The sequence below is a fragment of the Chrysoperla carnea genome (genome assembly GCF_905475395.1).
Source record: "Chrysoperla carnea chromosome X unlocalized genomic scaffold, inChrCarn1.1 SUPER_X_unloc_1, whole genome shotgun sequence".
Classification (NCBI taxonomy): Eukaryota; Metazoa; Arthropoda; class Insecta; order Neuroptera; family Chrysopidae; genus Chrysoperla; species Chrysoperla carnea.
Genome location: NW_025408044.1, coordinates 964 through 21,293, shown reverse-complemented (window position 1 = coordinate 21,293; position 20,330 = coordinate 964). Strand labels below are relative to the sequence as shown.

Genomic DNA, 20,330 nt, shown 5'->3' with positions numbered 1-20,330 from the left:
TAAAATAATCTTATATTAATCTCAACAAATACTCTAATAATATATTTTGTCATAAATTTTTTTATATTTAAAATAAATATTATAATATATAAATACTTATATCAGTATAAAATTTCTTTATATAATTATGAAAAAATTAATTTAATAGTTAATTATTGATATTAATGCATAAATAAAAGTATTTTCTAATGAAATATATTTTGTCAATGTTCGATTAACACATTTCATAATAATACGTTTTCATTATTGACAAAAAAAGTTTTTCTAAAAATGAAATCTTATACTATAATATATATATTTATATATTAAATTTTTTAATTATTTATATACTAATAATTTATAATAAATCGATATTAAATAAAAAATAAAAATATATACTTTTTAAGTTTACCTTAAAAATATTATTGTTTTGTATGATTGAAATAATTAATATTAAACTATGTTTATTAATAATTGTTAATAAAAAAATTAAATATATTTTAATTTATAAAATAAATATTATTATTAAATTTATAATTTATTATTTTATATATTATAGAAATTGAAAAAATAAATCATGTTTACTACGACAGTAAATTAGAAATACTATTTAATTTTTATGTGTTTTCTACATGGTACTTTGACTTACATAGGGACTTATATTATTGTGAATAATGATATAATTGAAAACCTTTATTTTTTATTTGATAGAATTATTATATTTTATCATTTAAATATTTATAATAAATACATTATTTTTATAAAGTAAAAAAATATGGCCGAAGAAAATTCTACAGCTGTTGCAGCAACTGCGGTTACTGCTGCTTCTACAACACCAACAAAAAAAGCAACAGCTTCTGGTGCTAAACGTACAAAACAACATTCAAAACCAACACATCCACGTACATCAGAAATGGTTGTTAACAGCAATTAAAAATTTAAAAGAACGTGGTGGTTCATCATTACAAGCAATTAAAAAATATTTAGCTGCAAATTATAAAGTGGATTCTGATAAAATTTCACCATTTATTAAAAAATATTTAAAAGCTGCTGTAACTGAGGGAGCCTTGGTACAAACTAAAGGTAAAGGTGCATCTGGTTCATTCAAATTGGCTGCTTCCGCTTCATCTAATTCTTCAGCTAAATCAAAAGTATCCAAAAAAGAAAGTGGAGCAAAAGGTTCAGCAAAGAGTGCTAAAAGTAAACGGGCACCAAAAGAAAAGAAAGCCACAACTACATCATTGGCAGCCAAAAAGCCTAAAGCAAAAAAAGCGACTCCATCATCATCAACTGCTGCTAAAAAAGTTACTGCAAAATCATCAGCGGCATCAAAAAAAGCACCAGTTAAAGCAAAACCAGCAAAAAGTACAAAATCCGCTGCCAAAAGTAGCCCTGCTCGTAAACCGAAAGCACCAAAAGCTAAGAAAGCTTCTGTTGCCAAATCATCTCCTACAAAAATTAAAAAAGCAGCACCAAAAAAGAAATGATCTGTTACTTTAATAATATATTGAAATATTTCATTATTTTTGCTAAAAAATGAAAATAACATAGGCCTTAATACAGGCCACAAATTAATATTTGATAAGAGTAAATTATTTTTTGTATAAATATTTTATAAAATAATAGTTAAGAAACATTTGCCACAGTCAGTACCACGGATGGGTGGCCACTTGAGAATACTGTGTGCGGTTGCATTTTTATTTAAAATATATGGTATAATAAATAAGTATATATTTAAATTGATTACTTCATTGAAAATTTTAATAATATACTTTAATATTAATGATATTTATGAAAAATATATATTTGTAAAAATTTTCATTTATTACTGGCAACAGCCATACCACGTTGAAAACACCGGTTCTCGTCCGATCACCGAAGTTAAGCAACATTGGGCACAGTCAGTACTTGGATGGGTGACCGCTTGGGAACACTGTGTGCGGTTGCCTTTTTATATTAAAAATATAAATTATTTTTCTTCTTTTCTTTTTTTTTACACACCATATATAAATATATGTTATTTAGAAATGTAAACCTTTTATATTATTCGTCAACAAATAAATATTATTTTTTGTATAAAATTTTATTGCATTTATAACTCATATCATGGTTACTTTAAAGCGAGAAGTTTTTTTAATATTTCAAATGAATATAAAATAATATAAATTTTATGAAATTTATTTATTTTTAGAAATAGCAATCGCTTATAATTATAACAAAATTTTAATAATGTTTAATTTTATTTCAATAATTTATATATATATATATATATATATATATTTTTTAATAAAAATAATATACTCTTATTTAATAATATATGTTGGTCCTATATATAGGACCGAAAATATTTCTTATTTGTTTTTTTTTTTTTTAAATTGTCATTTAAAACGCTTATGCACGTTCTCCACGAATACGTCTTGCCAATTGTATATCCTTAGGCATAATTGTAACACGCTTTGCATGAATTGCGCATAAATTGGTATCTTCAAATAAACCTACTAAATAGGCTTCACTAGCTTCTTGTAATGCCATAACAGCTGAACTTTGGAAACGTAAATCGGTTTTAAAATCTTGTGCAATTTCACGTACTAAACGTTGGAATGGTAATTTACGAATTAACAATTCAGTACTTTTTTGATAACGACGAATTTCTCGTAAAGCTACTGTACCAGGACGATATCTGTGTGGTTTTTTTACTCCACCAGTTGCTGGTGCACTTTTACGTGCAGCTTTCGTTGCTAATTGTTTTCTTGGTGCTTTACCACCAGTTGATTTACGTGCAGTTTGCTTGGTTCTAGCCATTTTCAAATAATAATGTTTTTACAAAAAAACACACAATTTTAAAAATTATATTCGACAATTTGATACTACAAAGTCAAATGTTTAAATGCGAAATAAATGTGTTGTATTTATATTTATATGAAATTTCAAAATTTTTGTTGTCATATCCTATTGGATAGCTATCAGAGTATGGACTAATCAAATTGTATAGGCGTGGCTTAAAAAATCTTTAATGCTTTATATAAAAAGGCACAATTGTACCGGCGCTCACATACATTACAATACTTGTGAGGTTAACACACGTGTTATCCGTTCGTTAAAATATTGTAAATAATTTTTTATTAAAATGACTGGCAGAGGAAAAGGTGGAAAGGGTCTTGGAAAAGGGGGTGCAAAACGTCATAGAAAAGTTTTGCGTGATAATATCCAAGGTATTACAAAACCTGCAATTCGTCGTTTAGCACGACGAGGTGGAGTAAAACGTATCTCTGGTTTAATTTATGAAGAAACACGTGGTGTACTTAAAGTATTCCTTGAAAATGTTATTCGGGATGCTGTTACATATACTGAACACGCAAAACGTAAAACAGTTACAGCTATGGATGTTGTATATGCATTAAAACGACAAGGTCGTACTTTGTATGGTTTTGGAGGTTAAGAAAATATAATAATTTACTTAAAATATTTAGTAAATTTATTAAAGAATATTTAATACATCCGATAAATTTAAACAGGCTTTCCTTTTTGGGAAGCCACTAATTTTATTTATATAAGAGTAAATAAATTTGTTAATAAATATAACATATTATATAATTTGTTTACAACAAATTATTTTGTTTATAACATACATTACCAAATATTTTTATTTATTTTTTTTTTTTTTATTGTAATATATCTGCAATAATAAATTATAATTTGTATATTATCTATTTTATTTTACAATAACTTATTGAATTTTTGAAAAAATTTTATTATAAATTAATATACTATTATATTTTTTATATATACAAGTTAAGAGTAACAAGTATCGATAGGAGATTATCGAATTTATAACTAATAAAACATTTCGCCTTAATCAAAGAAAATAAAGATTTTGCTATACCATTTTTTATACTTTCAATAAATAATTTATTATTAAATTTTTATTATTTCATTTATTTTTTAAAATTATTAAAAATATTTTTCTAATAATTATAAGCGTACATAAACAAGTAGTAAATGTAAAATGAAAATAATAAAGGTAATGTAATGCATTTGCATTACACTGATTTACGATATATATTCCGCGATATCCTTTATTATATTTAAAATTAATAATATTGATATACTAATAATAGATATATTCAAGCTATTAATATATAAAATTTTATATTAAATATGATATTAATAATTGTTTATTTTATTTTTTTGTATATATAAAAATAATTTACTCTTATTTAAAAAATTTGATGGCTCTCTTAAAAAGAGAGCCGTTTTTATATGTTGATGTATTTTTATGTTATCAATTAAATAATATTTTCGATTTATTTATTTTGAACTTGTATATTTTGTAACAGCTTTAGTACCTTCACTAACAGCGTGCTTTGCCAATTCACCAGGTAATAATAATCGAACTGCGGTTTGAATTTCCCGACTTGTGATTGTTGAACGTTTATTATAATGTGCTAAACGTGATGCTTCAGCAGCAATACGTTCAAAAATATCATTAACAAAACTGTTCATGATACTCATAGCTTTACTAGAGATACCAGTATCAGGATGCACTTGTTTTAATACTTTGTAAATGTAAATTGCATATGATTCCTTGCGCTTCCTCTTCTTTTTCTTATCACTCTTTGATATATTTTTTTGAGCTTTGCCAGCTTTTTTTGCTGCTTTTCCACTTGTTTTTGGTGGCATTGTTACAAACAATTAATATACACAGATAGTTACAGAACACCAGTCAGTATATGTATGAGCGTGTCGTGTATACAACTAGCGTATTATATACGCGAAGATGGATATAACAATAAAAATGAATACTACTCTCTGATTGGCTAAAAATAATACTATAAGGTGATTGGTTTATTTTTAAAGTTTTATATTTTATAAATATTATAAATTAAAATACCCAAATAACATTTTAAACATTTATGTTACAATCCCCGTAACGTACACATCTGTGTGATTATATTTACAAAAAAAAATATTAATTAAATAAATTTATTCGCTATGTCTGGACGAGGTAAAGGTGGTAAAGTAAAGGGAAAGGCAAAGTCAAGATCAAGCCGAGCAGGATTACAATTTCCTGTTGGAAGAATTCACAGATTATTACGAAAAGGAAATTATGCTGAACGAGTAGGTGCTGGTGCCCCAGTATATTTGGCTGCTGTTATGGAATATTTGGCTGCAGAAGTTCTCGAGTTAGCTGGTAATGCTGCCCGTGATAACAAAAAAACACGTATCATTCCACGTCATTTACAATTGGCAATTCGTAATGATGAAGAATTAAATAAATTATTATCTGGTGTAACAATTGCTCAAGGTGGTGTATTACCAAACATTCAAGCAGTGTTATTACCAAAGAAAACTGAAAAGAAAGCATAAATTAAAAACATTGCATTAATTTTTATAATAATAATACATCGATCATAGGCCTTTTAATAAAAGGCCACAAATTTATTTAAAATAAGAGTAAAAATTATTTTTATAAATAATATATTATAATATTTTTTTAAAGAATCAATTTAAATAATTATAAATTAATGATTCTTTTTTTTTTTTTCTTTTTTTATATGTTATTATGGAAATAATTCATCATATTATGATGACATTTAGGTAACATATTATAAGAATATTCATAAAATATTATCAAAATAATATTGTATTATGATGATATTTAGACAAAATATTATAAGAATATACACAAAATATTATCAAAATAATATCATTAGATAACAAAACTGTTCATGATACTCATACCTTTACTAGAGATAAAAGTATCAGGATGCACTTGTATTAATACATATTATCACAACATCACAAAATATTTTTTAAAAGGAAAAATTTTTTTAAAATTATTATAAAATTTGATTGAATTAAATTTCAATTTATTTTTTTAATAATTAAAGAAAAAAAAAAAACAAAGCATATAAACTTTCTATTGAAAATGTTATTTTAAACTAGATGGCCAAGTGAACTTCGTTACACAAACAATATATGACGTATTCGTTATTTAAATAATCAGTATCCTTTGATATTATATCAATACGTTACTCTCTTCTTTTGATACATATTAATAAAATTTCAATTTATAAGATTTTATGTCAATTATATAAATAATATTATAAATTTTCTAAATACATAAGTTAAGTAACAAAAAATTTGAATAACAAGATAAATTTATATATTATGTTTTAATACTCGATACTATAATATATCGCATCCGTTACCAATTATTCGGTATCCTTTGATTTATACACAGAATGAACTAAAAATATATATCAAATTTATTTTATTTATTTATATATTTAATATTATTATTATTATTTTATATTACAAAGTTTCTTAACGAAGCTTACAATGATTTCTCATATCGTACTTAACAAAATTATTTAGATCATATAAAATTTAAATTGTTAAAAAATTTGTATATTTATTATTATTATTATTTATTTTTATTAAAATTACATAACATAAAATTAATAATATTTTAATAATTATATAAATTAATTCTTATTTAAAATAATCTTATATTAATCTCAACAAATACTCTAATAATATATTTTGTCATAAATTTTTTTATATTTAAAATAAATATTATAATATATAAATACTTATATCAGTATAAAATTTCTTTATATAATTATGAAAAAATTAATTTAATAGTTAATTATTGATATTAATGCATAAATAAAAGTATTTTCTAATGAAATATATTTTGTCAATGTTCGATTAACACATTTCATAATAATACGTTTTCATTATTGACAAAAAAAGTTTTTCTAAAAATGAAATCTTATACTATAATATATATATTTATATATTAAATTTTTTAATTATTTATATACTAATAATTTATAATAAATCGATATTAAATAAAAAATAAAAATATATACTTTTTAAGTTTACCTTAAAAATATTATTGTTTTGTATGATTGAAATAATTAATATTAAACTATGTTTATTAATAATTGTTAATAAAAAAATTAAATATATTTTAATTTATAAAATAAATATTATTATTAAATTTATAATTTATTATTTTATATATTATAGAAATTGAAAAAATAAATCATGTTTACTACGACAGTAAATTAGAAATACTATTTAATTTTTATGTGTTTTCTACATGGTACTTTGACTTACATAGGGACTTATATTATTGTGAATAATGATATAATTGAAAACCTTTATTTTTTATTTGATAGAATTATTATATTTTATCATTTAAATATTTATAATAAATACATTATTTTTATAAAGTAAAAAAATATGGCCGAAGAAAATTCTACAGCTGTTGCAGCAACTGCGGTTACTGCTGCTTCTACAACACCAACAAAAAAAGCAACAGCTTCTGGTGCTAAACGTACAAAACAACATTCAAAACCAACACATCCACGTACATCAGAAATGGTTGTTAACGCAATTAAAAATTTAAAAGAACGTGGTGGTTCATCATTACAAGCAATTAAAAAATATTTAGCTGCAAATTATAAAGTGGATTCTGATAAAATTTCACCATTTATTAAAAAATATTTAAAAGCTGCTGTAACTGAGGGAGCCTTGGTACAAACTAAAGGTAAAGGTGCATCTGGTTCATTCAAATTGGCTGCTTCCGCTTCATCTAATTCTTCAGCTAAATCAAAAGTATCCAAAAAAGAAAGTGGAGCAAAAGGTTCAGCAAAGAGTGCTAAAAGTAAACGGGCACCAAAAGAAAAGAAAGCCACAACTACATCATTGGCAGCCAAAAAGCCTAAAGCAAAAAAAGCGACTCCATCATCATCAACTGCTGCTAAAAAAGTTACTGCAAAATCATCAGCGGCATCAAAAAAAGCACCAGTTAAAGCAAAACCAGCAAAAAGTACAAAATCCGCTGCCAAAAGTAGCCCTGCTCGTAAACCGAAAGCACCAAAAGCTAAGAAAGCTTCTGTTGCCAAATCATCTCCTACAAAAATTAAAAAAGCAGCACCAAAAAAGAAATGATCTGTTACTTTAATAATATATTGAAATATTTCATTATTTTTGCTAAAAAATGAAAATAACATAGGCCTTAATACAGGCCACAAATTAATATTTGATAAGAGTAAATTATTTTTTGTATAAATATTTTATAAAATAATAGTTAAGAAACATTTGCCACCGTCAGTACCACGGATGGGTGGCCACTTGAGAATACTGTGTGCGGTTGCATTTTTATTTAAAATATATGGTATAATAAATAAGTATATATTTAAATTGATTACTTCATTGAAAATTTTAATAATATACTTTAATATTAATGATATTTATGAAAAATATATATTTGTAAAAATTTTCATTTATTACTGGCAACAGCCATACCACGTTGAAAACACCGGTTCTCGTCCGATCACCGAAGTTAAGCAACATTGGGCACAGTCAGTACTTGGATGGGTGACCGCTTGGGAACACTGTGTGCGGTTGCCTTTTTATATTAAAAATATAAATTATTTTTCTTCTTTTCTTTTTTTTTACACACCATATATAAATATATGTTATTTAGAAATGTAAACCTTTTATATTATTCGTCAACAAATAAATATTATTTTTTGTATAAAATTTTATTGCATTTATAACTCATATCATGGTTACTTTAAAGCGAGAAGTTTTTTTAATATTTCAAATGAATATAAAATAATATAAATTTTATGAAATTTATTTATTTTTAGAAATAGCAATCGCTTATAATTATAACAAAATTTTAATAATGTTTAATTTTATTTCAATAATTTATATATATATATATATATATATATATTTTTTAATAAAAATAATATACTCTTATTTAATAATATATGTTGGTCCTATATATAGGACCGAAAATATTTCTTATTTGTTTTTTTTTTTTTTTAAATTGTCATTTAAAACGCTTATGCACGTTCTCCACGAATACGTCTTGCCAATTGTATATCCTTAGGCATAATTGTAACACGCTTTGCATGAATTGCGCATAAATTGGTATCTTCAAATAAACCTACTAAATAGGCTTCACTAGCTTCTTGTAATGCCATAACAGCTGAACTTTGGAAACGTAAATCGGTTTTAAAATCTTGTGCAATTTCACGTACTAAACGTTGGAATGGTAATTTACGAATTAACAATTCAGTACTTTTTTGATAACGACGAATTTCTCGTAAAGCTACTGTACCAGGACGATATCTGTGTGGTTTTTTTACTCCACCAGTTGCTGGTGCACTTTTACGTGCAGCTTTCGTTGCTAATTGTTTTCTTGGTGCTTTACCACCAGTTGATTTACGTGCAGTTTGCTTGGTTCTAGCCATTTTCAAATAATAATGTTTTTACAAAAAAACACACAATTTTAAAAATTATATTCGACAATTTGATACTACAAAGTCAAATGTTTAAATGCGAAATAAATGTGTTGTATTTATATTTATATGAAATTTCAAAATTTTTGTTGTCATATCCTATTGGATAGCTATCAGAGTATGGACTAATCAAATTGTATAGGCGTGGCTTAAAAAATCTTTAATGCTTTATATAAAAAGGCACAATTGTACCGGCGCTCACATACATTACAATACTTGTGAGGTTAACACACGTGTTATCCGTTCGTTAAAATATTGTAAATAATTTTTTATTAAAATGACTGGCAGAGGAAAAGGTGGAAAGGGTCTTGGAAAAGGGGGTGCAAAACGTCATAGAAAAGTTTTGCGTGATAATATCCAAGGTATTACAAAACCTGCAATTCGTCGTTTAGCACGACGAGGTGGAGTAAAACGTATCTCTGGTTTAATTTATGAAGAAACACGTGGTGTACTTAAAGTATTCCTTGAAAATGTTATTCGGGATGCTGTTACATATACTGAACACGCAAAACGTAAAACAGTTACAGCTATGGATGTTGTATATGCATTAAAACGACAAGGTCGTACTTTGTATGGTTTTGGAGGTTAAGAAAATATAATAATTTACTTAAAATATTTAGTAAATTTATTAAAGAATATTTAATACATCCGATAAATTTAAACAGGCTTTCCTTTTTGGGAAGCCACTAATTTTATTTATATAAGAGTAAATAAATTTGTTAATAAATATAACATATTATATAATTTGTTTACAACAAATTATTTTGTTTATAACATACATTACCAAATATTTTTATTTATTTTTTTTTTTTTTATTGTAATATATCTGCAATAATAAATTATAATTTGTATATTATCTATTTTATTTTACAATAACTTATTGAATTTTTGAAAAAATTTTATTATAAATTAATATACTATTATATTTTTTATATATACAAGTTAAGAGTAACAAGTATCGATAGGAGATTATCGAATTTATAACTAATAAAACATTTCGCCTTAATCAAAGAAAATAAAGATTTTGCTATACCATTTTTTATACTTTCAATAAATAATTTATTATTAAATTTTTATTATTTCATTTATTTTTTAAAATTATTAAAAATATTTTTCTAATAATTATAAGCGTACATAAACAAGTAGTAAATGTAAAATGAAAATAATAAAGGTAATGTAATGCATTTGCATTACACTGATTTACGATATATATTCCGCGATATCCTTTATTATATTTAAAATTAATAATATTGATATACTAATAATAGATATATTCAAGCTATTAATATATAAAATTTTATATTAAATATGATATTAATAATTGTTTATTTTATTTTTTTGTATATATAAAAATAATTTACTCTTATTTAAAAAATTTGATGGCTCTCTTAAAAAGAGAGCCATTTTTATATGTTGATGTATTTTTATGTTATCAATTAAATAATATTTTCGATTTATTTATTTTGAACTTGTATATTTTGTAACAGCTTTAGTACCTTCACTAACAGCGTGCTTTGCCAATTCACCAGGTAATAATAATCGAACTGCGGTTTGAATTTCCCGACTTGTGATTGTTGAACGTTTATTATAATGTGCTAAACGTGATGCTTCAGCAGCAATACGTTCAAAAATATCATTAACAAAACTGTTCATGATACTCATAGCTTTACTAGAGATACCAGTATCAGGATGCACTTGTTTTAATACTTTGTAAATGTAAATTGCATATGATTCCTTGCGCTTCCTCTTCTTTTTCTTATCACTCTTTGATATATTTTTTTGAGCTTTGCCAGCTTTTTTTGCTGCTTTTCCACTTGTTTTTGGTGGCATTGTTACAAACAATTAATATACACAGATAGTTACAGAACACCAGTCAGTATATGTATGAGCGTGTCGTGTATACAACTAGCGTATTATATACGCGAAGATGGATATAACAATAAAAATGAATACTACTCTCTGATTGGCTAAAAATAATACTATAAGGTGATTGGTTTATTTTTAAAGTTTTATATTTTATAAATATTATAAATTAAAATACCCAAATAACATTTTAAACATTTATGTTACAATCCCCGTAACGTACACATCTGTGTGATTATATTTACAAAAAAAAATATTAATTAAATAAATTTATTCGCTATGTCTGGACGAGGTAAAGGTGGTAAAGTAAAGGGAAAGGCAAAGTCAAGATCAAGCCGAGCAGGATTACAATTTCCTGTTGGAAGAATTCACAGATTATTACGAAAAGGAAATTATGCTGAACGAGTAGGTGCTGGTGCCCCAGTATATTTGGCTGCTGTTATGGAATATTTGGCTGCAGAAGTTCTCGAGTTAGCTGGTAATGCTGCCCGTGATAACAAAAAAACACGTATCATTCCACGTCATTTACAATTGGCAATTCGTAATGATGAAGAATTAAATAAATTATTATCTGGTGTAACAATTGCTCAAGGTGGTGTATTACCAAACATTCAAGCAGTGTTATTACCAAAGAAAACTGAAAAGAAAGCATAAATTAAAAACATTGCATTAATTTTTATAATAATAATACATCGATCATAGGCCTTTTAATAAAAGGCCACAAATTTATTTAAAATAAGAGTAAAAATTATTTTTATAAATAATATATTATAATATTTTTTTAAAGAATCAATTTAAATAATTATAAATTAATGATTCTTTTTTTTTTTTTCTTTTTTTTTATGTTATTATGGAAATAATTCATCATATTATGATGACATTTAGGTAACATATTATAAGAATATTCATAAAATATTATCAAAATAATATTGTATTATGATGATATTTAGACAAAATATTATAAGAATATACACAAAATATTATCAAAATAATATCATTAGATAACAAAACTGTTCATGATACTCATACCTTTACTAGAGATAAAAGTATCAGGATGCACTTGTATTAATACATATTATCACAACATCACAAAATATTTTTTAAAAGGAAAAATTTTTTTAAAATTATTATAAAATTTGATTGAATTAAATTTCAATTTATTTTTTTAATAATTAAAGAAAAAAAAAAAACAAAGCATATAAACTTTCTATTGAAAATGTTATTTTAAACTAGATGGCCAAGTGAACTTCGTTACACAAACAATATATGACGTATTCGTTATTTAAATAATCAGTATCCTTTGATATTATATCAATACGTTACTCTCTTCTTTTGATACATATTAATAAAATTTCAATTTATAAGATTTTATGTCAATTATATAAATAATATTATAAATTTTCTAAATACATAAGTTAAGTAACAAAAAATTTGAATAACAAGATAAATTTATATATTATGTTTTAATACTCGATACTATAATATATCGCATCCGTTACCAATTATTCGGTATCCTTTGATTTATACACAGAATGAACTAAAAATATATATCAAATTTATTTTATTTATTTATATATTTAATATTATTATTATTATTTTATATTACAAAGTTTCTTAACGAAGCTTACAATGATTTCTCATATCGTACTTAACAAAATTATTTAGATCATATAAAATTTAAATTGTTAAAAAATTTGTATATTTATTATTATTATTATTTATTTTTATTAAAATTACATAACATAAAATTAATAATATTTTAATAATTATATAAATTAATTCTTATTTAAAATAATCTTATATTAATCTCAACAAATACTCTAATAATATATTTTGTCATAAATTTTTTTATATTTAAAATAAATATTATAATATATAAATACTTATATCAGTATAAAATTTCTTTATATAATTATGAAAAAATTAATTTAATAGTTAATTATTGATATTAATGCATAAATAAAAGTATTTTCTAATGAAATATATTTTGTCAATGTTCGATTAACACATTTCATAATAATACGTTTTCATTATTGACAAAAAAAGTTTTTCTAAAAATGAAATCTTATACTATAATATATATATTTATATATTAAATTTTTTAATTATTTATATACTAATAATTTATAATAAATCGATATTAAATAAAAAATAAAAATATATACTTTTTAAGTTTACCTTAAAAATATTATTGTTTTGTATGATTGAAATAATTAATATTAAACTATGTTTATTAATAATTGTTAATAAAAAAATTAAATATATTTTAATTTATAAAATAAATATTATTATTAAATTTATAATTTATTATTTTATATATTATAGAAATTGAAAAAATAAATCATGTTTACTACGACAGTAAATTAGAAATACTATTTAATTTTTATGTGTTTTCTACATGGTACTTTGACTTACATAGGGACTTATATTATTGTGAATAATGATATAATTGAAAACCTTTATTTTTTATTTGATAGAATTATTATATTTTATCATTTAAATATTTATAATAAATACATTATTTTTATAAAGTAAAAAAATATGGCCGAAGAAAATTCTACAGCTGTTGCAGCAACTGCGGTTACTGCTGCTTCTACAACACCAACAAAAAAAGCAACAGCTTCTGGTGCTAAACGTACAAAACAACATTCAAAACCAACACATCCACGTACATCAGAAATGGTTGTTAACGCAATTAAAAATTTAAAAGAACGTGGTGGTTCATCATTACAAGCAATTAAAAAATATTTAGCTGCAAATTATAAAGTGGATTCTGATAAAATTTCACCATTTATTAAAAAATATTTAAAAGCTGCTGTAACTGAGGGAGCCTTGGTACAAACTAAAGGTAAAGGTGCATCTGGTTCATTCAAATTGGCTGCTTCCGCTTCATCTAATTCTTCAGCTAAATCAAAAGTATCCAAAAAAGAAAGTGGAGCAAAAGGTTCAGCAAAGAGTGCTAAAAGTAAACGGGCACCAAAAGAAAAGAAAGCCACAACTACATCATTGGCAGCCAAAAAGCCTAAAGCAAAAAAAGCGACTCCATCATCATCAACTGCTGCTAAAAAAGTTACTGCAAAATCATCAGCGGCATCAAAAAAAGCACCAGTTAAAGCAAAACCAGCAAAAAGTACAAAATCCGCTGCCAAAAGTAGCCCTGCTCGTAAACCGAAAGCACCAAAAGCTAAGAAAGCTTCTGTTGCCAAATCATCTCCTACAAAAATTAAAAAAGCAGCACCAAAAAAGAAATGATCTGTTACTTTAATAATATATTGAAATATTTCATTATTTTTGCTAAAAAATGAAAATAACATAGGCCTTAATACAGGCCACAAATTAATATTTGATAAGAGTAAATTATTTTTTGTATAAATATTTTATAAAATAATAGTTAAGAAACATTTGCCACAGTCAGTACCACGGATGGGTGGCCACTTGAGAATACTGTGTGCGGTTGCATTTTTATTTAAAATATATGGTATAATAAATAAGTATATATTTAAATTGATTACTTCATTGAAAATTTTAATAATATACTTTAATATTAATGATATTTATGAAAAATATATATTTGTAAAAATTTTCATTTATTACTGGCAACAGCCATACCACGTTGAAAACACCGGTTCTCGTCCGATCACCGAAGTTAAGCAACATTGGGCACAGTCAGTACTTGGATGGGTGACCGCTTGGGAACACTGTGTGCGGTTGCCTTTTTATATTAAAAATATAAATTATTTTTCTTCTTTTCTTTTTTTTTACACACCATATATAAATATATGTTATTTAGAAATGTAAACCTTTTATATTATTCGTCAACAAATAAATATTATTTTTTGTATAAAATTTTATTGCATTTATAACTCATATCATGGTTACTTTAAAGCGAGAAGTTTTTTTAATATTTCAAATGAATATAAAATAATATAAATTTTATGAAATTTATTTATTTTTAGAAATAGCAATCGCTTATAATTATAACAAAATTTTAATAATGTTTAATTTTATTTCAATAATTTATATATATATATATATATATATATATTTTTTAATAAAAATAATATACTCTTATTTAATAATATATGTTGGTCCTATATATAGGACCGAAAATATTTCTTATTTGTTTTTTTTTTTTTTAAATTGTCATTTAAAACGCTTATGCACGTTCTCCACGAATACGTCTTGCCAATTGTATATCCTTAGGCATAATTGTAACACGCTTTGCATGAATTGCGCATAAATTGGTATCTTCAAATAAACCTACTAAATAGGCTTCACTAGCTTCTTGTAATGCCATAACAGCTGAACTTTGGAAACGTAAATCGGTTTTAAAATCTTGTGCAATTTCACGTACTAAACGTTGGAATGGTAATTTACGAATTAACAATTCAGTACTTTTTTGATAACGACGAATTTCTCGTAAAGCTACTGTACCAGGACGATATCTGTGTGGTTTTTTTACTCCACCAGTTGCTGGTGCACTTTTACGTGCAGCTTTCGTTGCTAATTGTTTTCTTGGTGCTTTACCACCAGTTGATTTACGTGCAGTTTGCTTGGTTCTAGCCATTTTCAAATAATAATGTTTTTACAAAAAAACACACAATTTTAAAAATTATATTCGACAATTTGATACTACAAAGTCAAATGTTTAAATGCGAAATAAATGTGTTGTATTTATATTTATATGAAATTTCAAAATTTTTGTTGTCATATCCTATTGGATAGCTATCAGAGTATGGACTAATCAAATTGTATAGGCGTGGCTTAAAAAATCTTTAATGCTTTATATAAAAAGGCACAATTGTACCGGCGCTCACATACATTACAATACTTGTGAGGTTAACACACGTGTTATCCGTTCGTTAAAATATTGTAAATAATTTTTTATTAAAATGACTGGCAGAGGAAAAGGTGGAAAGGGTCTTGGAAAAGGGGGTGCAAAACGTCATAGAAAAGTTTTGCGTGATAATATCCAAGGTATTACAAAACCTGCAATTCGTCGTTTAGCCCGACGAGGTGGAGTAAAACGTATCTCTGGTTTAATTTATGAAGAAACACGTGGTGTACTTAAAGTATTCCTTGAAAATGTTATTCGGGATGCTGTTACATATACTGAACACGCAAAACGTAAAACAGTTACAGCTATGGATGTTGTATATGCATTAAAACGACAAGGTCGTACTTTGTATGGTTTTGGAGGTTAAGAAAATATAATAATTTACTTAAAATATTTAGTAAATTTATTAAAGAATATTTAATACATCCGATAAATTTAAACAGGCTTTCCTTTTTGGGAAGCCACTAATTTTATTTATATAAGAGTAAATAAATTTGTTAATAAATATAACATATTATATAATTTGTTTACAACAAATTATTTTGTTTATAACATACATTACCAAATATTTTTATTTATTTTTTTTTTTTTTATTGTAATATATCTGCAATAATAAATTATAATTTGTATATTATCTATTTTATTTTACAATAACTTATTGAATTTTTGAAAAAATTTTATTATAAATTAATATACTATTATATTTTTTATATATACAAGTTAAGAGTAACAAGTATCGATAGGAGATTATCGAATTTATAACTAATAAAACATTTCGCCTTAATCAAAGAAAATAAAGATTTTGCTATACCATTTTTTATACTTTCAATAAATAATTTATTATTAAATTTTTATTATTTCATTTATTTTTTAAAATTATTAAAAATATTTTTCTAATAATTATAAGCGTACATAAACAAGTAGTAAATGTAAAATGAAAATAATAAAGGTAATGTAATGCATTTGCATTACACTGATTTACGATATATATTCCGCGATATCCTTTATTATATTTAAAATTAATAATATTGATATACTAATAATAGATATATTCAAGCTATTAATATATAAAATTTTATATTAAATATGATATTAATAATTGTTTATTTTATTTTTTTGTATATATAAAAATAATTTACTCTTATTTAAAAAATTTGATGGCTCTCTTAAAAAGAGAGCCGTTTTTATATGTTGATGTATTTTTATGTTATCAATTAAATAATATTTTCGATTTATTTATTTTGAACTTGTATATTTTGTAACAGCTTTAGTACCTTCACTAACAGCGTGCTTTGCCAATTCACCAGGTAATAATAATCGAACTGCGGTTTGAATTTCCCGACTTGTGATTGTTGAACGTTTATTATAATGTGCTAAACGTGATGCTTCAGCAGCAATACGTTCAAAAATATCATTAACAAAACTGTTCATGATACTCATAGCTTTACTAGAGATACCAGTATCAGGATGCACTTGTTTTAATACTTTGTAAATGTAAATTGCATATGATTCCTTGCGCTTCCTCTTCTTTTTCTTATCACTCTTTGATATATTTTTTTGAGCTTTGCCAGCTTTTTTTGCTGCTTTTCCACTTGTTTTTGGTGGCATTGTTACAAACAATTAATATACACAGATAGTTACAGAACACCAGTCAGTATATGTATGAGCGTGTCGTGTATACAACTAGCGTATTATATACGCGAAGATGGATATAACAATAAAAATGAATACTACTCTCTGATTGGCTAAAAATAATACTATAAGGTGATTGGTTTATTTTTAAAGTTTTATATTTTATAAATATTATAAATTAAAATACCCAAATAACATTTTAAACATTTATGTTACAATCCCCGTAACGTACACATCTGTGTGATTATATTTACAAAAAAAAATATTAATTAAATAAATTTATTCGCTATGTCTGGACGAGGTAAAGGTGGTAAAGTAAAGGGAAAGGCAAAGTCAAGATCAAGCCGAGCAGGATTACAATTTCCTGTTGGAAGAATTCACAGATTATTACGAAAAGGAAATTATGCTGAACGAGTAGGTGCTGGTGCCCCAGTATATTTGGCTGCTGTTATGGAATATTTGGCTGCAGAAGTTCTCGAGTTAGCTGGTAATGCTGCCCGTGATAACAAAAAAACACGTATCATTCCACGTCATTTACAATTGGCAATTCGTAATGATGAAGAATTAAATAAATTATTATCTGGTGTAACAATTGCTCAAGGTGGTGTATTACCAAACATTCAAGCAGTGTTATTACCAAAGAAAACTGAAAAGAAAGCATAAATTAAAAACATTGCATTAATTTTTATAATAATAATACATCGATCATAGGCCTTTTAATAAAAGGCCACAAATTTATTTAAAATAAGAGTAAAAATTATTTTTATAAATAATATATTATAATATTTTTTTAAAGAATCAATTTAAATAATTATAAATTAATGATTCTTTTTTTTTTTTTCTTTTTTTATATGTTATTATGGAAATAATTCATCATATTATGATGACATTTAGGTAACATATTATAAGAATATTCATAAAATATTATCAAAATAATATTGTATTATGATGATATTTAGACAAAATATTATAAGAATATACACAAAATATTATCAAAATAATATCATTAGATAACAAAACTGTTCATGATACTCATACCTTTACTAGAGATAAAAGTATCAGGATGCACTTGTATTAATACATATTATCACAACATCACAAAATATTTTTTAAAAGGAAAAATTTTTTTAAAATTATTAAAAAAATTTGATTGAATTAAATTTCAATTTATTTTTTTAATAATTAAAGAAAAAAAAAAAACAAAGCATATAAACTTTCTATTGAAAATGTTATTTTAAACTAGATGGCCAAGTGAACTTCGTTACACAAACAATATATGACGTATTCGTTATTTAAATAATCAGTATCCTTTGATATTATATCAATACGTTACTCTCTTCTTTTGATACATATTAATAAAATTTCAATTTATAAGATTTTATGTCAATTATATAAATAATATTATAAATTTTCTAAATACATAAGTTAAGTAACAAAAAATTTGAATAACAAGATAAATTTATATATTATGTTTTAATACTCGATACTATAATATATCGCATCCGTTACCAATTATTCGGTATCCTTTGATTTATACACAGAATGAACTAAAAAATATATATCAAATTTATTTTATTTATTTATATATTTAATATTATTATTATTATTTTATATTACAAAGGTTTCTTAACGAAGCTTACAATGATTTCTCATATCGTACTTAACAAAATTATTTAGATCATATAAAATTTAAATTGTTAAAAAATTTGTATATTTATTATTATTATTATTTATTTTTATTAAAATTACATAACATAAAATTAATAATATTTTAATAATTATATAAATTAATTCTTATTTAAAATAATCTTATATTAATCTCAACAAATACTCTAATAATATATTTTGTCATAAATTTTTTTATATTTAAAATAAATATTATAATATATAAATACTTTATATCAGTATAAAATTTCTTTATATAATTATGAAAAAATTAATTTAATAGTTAATTATTGATATTAATGCATAAATAAAAGTATTTTCTAATGAAATATATTTTGTCAATGTTCGATTAACACATTTCATAATAATACGTTTTCATTATTGACAAAAAAAGTTTTTCTAAAAATGAAATCTTATACTATAATATATATATTTATATATTAAATTTTTTAATTATTTATATACTAATAATTTATAATAAATCGATATTAAATAAAAAATAAAAATATATACTTTTTAAGTTTACCTTAAAAATATTATTGTTTTGTATGATTGAAATAATTAATATTAAACTATGTTTATTAATAATTGTTAATAAAAAAAATTAAATATATTTTAATTTATAAAAATAAATATTATTATTAAATTTATAATTTATTATTTTATATATTATAGAAATTGAAAAAATAAATCATGTTTACTACGACAGTAAATTAGAAATACTATTTAATTTTTATGTGTTTTCTACATGGTACTTTGACTTACATAGGGGACTTATATTATTGTGAATAATGATATAATTGAAAACCTTTATTTTTTATTTGATAGAATTATTATATTTTATCATTTAAATATTTATAATAAATACATTATTTTTATAAAGTAAAAAAATATGGCCGAAGAAAATTCTACAGCTGTTGCAGCAACTGCGGTTACTGCTGCTTCTACAACACCAACAAAAAAAGCAACAGCTTCTGGTGCTAAACGTACAAAACAACATTCAAAACCAACACATCCACGTACAT

The 20,330-nt window shown here is 23.7% G+C and overlaps 3 non-coding genes across 3 annotated transcripts; all 3 read left to right on the top strand.

The window, feature by feature from the left end:
• Positions 1-1,809: 1,809 nt before the first annotated feature.
• Positions 1,810-1,928, top strand: LOC123303508. The gene has a single exon (XR_006535625.1). It is a non-coding gene; the product is annotated as a 5S ribosomal RNA (ribosomal RNA).
• A 6,359-nt stretch (positions 1,929-8,287) lies between these two features.
• Positions 8,288-8,406, top strand: LOC123303497. The gene has a single exon (XR_006535614.1). It is a non-coding gene; the product is annotated as a 5S ribosomal RNA (ribosomal RNA).
• A 6,360-nt stretch (positions 8,407-14,766) lies between these two features.
• LOC123303485 lies at positions 14,767-14,885 on the top strand. The gene has a single exon (XR_006535603.1). It is a non-coding gene; the product is annotated as a 5S ribosomal RNA (ribosomal RNA).
• The last annotated feature ends 5,445 nt before the right edge of the window (positions 14,886-20,330 follow it).